Here is a 3,578-nt window from a genome sequence, read left to right as displayed (position 1 = left end):
TGAGCTGAGCTGACAACAGGTGGCAGGATGGCTCAGCTGGTGAGAGCACGTGCTCCTAACAACAAGGTTGCCAGTTCAATTGCTGCATGGGATGGTGTGGGCTATGCCTACCCGCAACTAAGATTGAAACACAGCATTGAGCTGAGCAGCCGTGAGCTGCCGACGTGCAGCCAGTCTTGGAGCTGAGATAACTGCGCCCTCCACAACTAAGATTGAAGGACAACAACTTGGCTGTTCCCCTTCCCCAATAAAAAAAAATATCTCCAAAAGAAGCCCTTGATTGCTGGTCTGAGGAATGGGAAAGAGCCCTGACAGAGTGTAGAAAACCCAGTTTATTTGTGTGTTTCTCATCTTTTCTGCCCAGCCTCCAGGCAGTCTAGTGACAGTAGTGCTGGCAGTGGAACTGGCAGCCAGACAGGGGACCAGTATACTGAGGGAGGGGAACTCTTCTCCCAGACCAAAGGAACTGTACTCCTAAGAACACAGGGATATATATATATATATATATATATATATATATATATATAATATCCCCAATATAGCTATATAGATATCTATCTCCAATAACTTTCCTCTTTGCTAAAATATCACTATATATGTTTACTTTTTGACTAGCCATAAATCTATGGCATCCCGCATTCCAGATTCAGTGGATGAATGTTAATTTCTTCAGCAATTCAATCAACACTCAACAAATATTTATTGAATGCTGACTATGAGCAAGCCACTATATTAGGCACAGAGGATACATCAGTATTTAAAACTAAGATTCCATGCGAAGGATTCATTTTGGCAGGGGAACACAGACAATTAATGACAAGTATAGATATTAATTTTTGAAAAGGTGACAAGTACTATGGAAAAAAATAAAAATAACAGGGTAAAGGGGATTGGCAGTACCAGAGGGGAGGCTGCCATTTTAAATAGAGCACTGTCTTAGTTTCCTAGGCCTACTGTAACAAAGTAACACAGAGTGTGGGCTTAAAGAACAGAAATTTATTGTCTCACAGTTCTGGAGGCTACATGTCCAAAATCGAGGTGTTAGTAGGATTGGTTCCTTCTGAGGGCTGTGAGGGAAGGATAGGCCTGTCTCCTTGACTTGTAGACCTGTCTTCTATCTGTGTCTCTTCACATCATCTTCCTCTGTATGTGTCTCTGTGTCCTCATTTCCCCCTTTTTTTTTAAAAAAATAAGAACAACAGTGATATTGGCTTAGCGCTCTCTCTAATGACTTCACTTTAACTTTATTACTTCTGTAAAGACCCTTTCTCCAAAAAAAGGCCACATTCTGGTCCTGGGGTATATAACTTCAAAACATGAACTTTGGGAGGACACAATTCAATCCGTAATAGGTGGTCAGGGTAGAAATCATTTGTAAGGCAATACATCCTAAATCTAACCTTTTTTTCCATAAAGCTCTGTGATAAGAGAACTTTGTGACTAAAATATCTAAAACATAAATATCCAAACATAATGTATGGATCCAAGAGCAGTTGGTTTTTCCAACCATTTGAAGCCCAAAATCTGTGAAATCTCTATTCCCTTGTCAACTATCTCTTAAATTCATCTCATTCTTGGAATATCTTGCCAACCTCAACTAATTGCTGTTTATACACACCATTACTTTGAATTTTTTTCAACCAATTCCTGTACAGCTGCTGAGATACTAGCAACATAGTCAGCTTGCAACTTACAAGGTCAGACAATTAAGTTCACAAACTCATCCTAAAAAAAGTGCTGCATACCTCATTGCTGAATATCACTATGGTCACCTTCGAAGTACTCCCCTTGGGAAGCTATGCACCAACCCTAGCACCTAGTCCACCCTTCAAAGCAATTTTGGAACTCTAGAATGGCCATCAGAGCTGTTGTCATTTTACCCTTGATGTCCTGAATGTCATCCAAATGGCTTCCTTTCAATATTTCCTTTATCTTTGGGGTAAAGAAAGAAGTCATTGGGAGCCAGATCAGGTGAGTAGAGAGGGTGTTCCAATAGCGATATTCAGCAATGAGGTATGTAGCACTTTTTCTAGGATGAGTTCACGAACTTAATTGTCAGATCTTTGTATACCTAAAGAAGTGATTACCATAAATCCAGCAATCACCTGACACTGTACTATGCTATCACAATATTATTGACTATATTCCCCATGCTGTACATTACATCTCCATGACTTATTTGTTTTATACTTGAAAATTTGAACCTCTCATTTCTTTTCACCTTTTCCCCCTCTTAAAATTTTCAATTACAGTTTACATTCAATATAATTTTATATTAATGGCAGCAACCATTGCCCCCACCGTAAAGCAAATTCCCTTAAAACACAGTGAGCTATACTTCCAATCACCAATGTGGTGTCCACTGGTGACGCTGCCATAAAGAAGTTCTCTCAGAGGAGATGCAGCCTCAGGCCTGGGAGCCACAACAGTGAAACAGCCAATAGCGCTGCCATAAAGCATGTTTCTTCTGAACAGATGAGACCTCACTCCCTCAAACAGCAGCTGCTGTAAAACAAAGTTCCCGTAGAACAGAAGTGACCTACAGCCAGAAGTGCCAGTATGGTGGCCACCAGTGAAGCCAAGGACCATGACACCTGCCCTTCCCACAGCTGAGACACCTTCCCTCATGCTGCTACTGGGTTTCCCACCTCCGCCCCCATTCAATACACATGTGGGCAGGAGGGAGTGAGGCCACACTAGTATGTACTGTCCTGCCACCTTGAAAATGGAGGAATTCAGCATGTCCCACTCCTTCAACCCCTGAATGGGCAGTGGGGACTGCAGGAGATTAGCCGCCTCCACCTCATCTCCCAGTTCTTCAGCCAGATCGTCTTCTTTCTCACTCTTGATTTTGAGGTCCCCCCGCCCCGCGGCACTTGTGCGACAGCCCTCAGGTAAGATGAGAACAGACCACTCCTATTTAGTTCATTGTCATAGGTAACGGACACTAGCTGCGGAACGAAGCTCTCCCGGCCTGGCTGAGCCAATGGCGACAGATAGAGACACAGGAAATGTGTCAGTGGGACCTGCGGGCAGAAAGAACCACAACTCCCAGAATCCTCTGCAGGAAATACTGCCGAGGAAATACTTGGGTGAGTTTGGAGCAGAGGGCTGCAAGGAGGAGCCCTGCTGCAGCCAGGACAGTCAGGCTCTCCTGGCCCAGTACTTTGGCCAAGTCACTGTAGGCTTTAAATGATACAGAGAATTAATATAATTGACAGCAATAGCACAAAGACGTGAGTGGTACTAAGATCCCTGCTTTTCAGAAATGGTAAAAGTCCTCATTTACACTTTGATAACTCAAAAATGTATAATGACATTTTCATAAAAATTATTTTCCCCCCAAAATTAGTGAGGAGTAGCATTTTTACACTTTTTGGGGGGTGGGGAGAAATCTTTTAAATGTCTGGCTTAATAGAAAATTGCTGCATTCTCATATTTGCTTCTGCATTCAATCTGCTTGTGTTATCTCTGTGGAAGTATATTTTAAAAATCTGGCTACACACGGGTATGTAGTTGGAAAAGGACAGGGTATTTAATATACTTATCAGATAATTGTGGGTATTCTTTTTTTTTTT

General features: G+C 42.1%; 1 long non-coding RNA gene across 1 annotated transcript; it reads right to left on the bottom strand.

Annotated features, from left to right (window-relative positions):
• Window positions 1-981: 981 nt before the first annotated feature.
• Window positions 982-3,399, bottom strand: LOC109375375 (uncharacterized). Its single transcript, XR_002122561.1, has 2 exons — window positions 2,719-3,399; window positions 982-1,173 (listed from the first exon to the last, which is right to left on the bottom strand). It is a non-coding gene; the product is annotated as an uncharacterized LOC109375375 (long non-coding RNA).
• Window positions 3,400-3,578: the final 179 nt, after the last annotated feature.

Source organism: Hipposideros armiger, unplaced genomic scaffold (genome assembly GCF_001890085.2).
Source record: "Hipposideros armiger isolate ML-2016 unplaced genomic scaffold, ASM189008v1 scaffold_938, whole genome shotgun sequence".
NCBI lineage: Eukaryota > Metazoa > Chordata > Mammalia > Chiroptera > Hipposideridae > Hipposideros > Hipposideros armiger.
The sequence above is the reverse complement of the archived record's forward strand: the minus strand, read 5'-3'. Positions and strand labels throughout refer to the sequence as shown.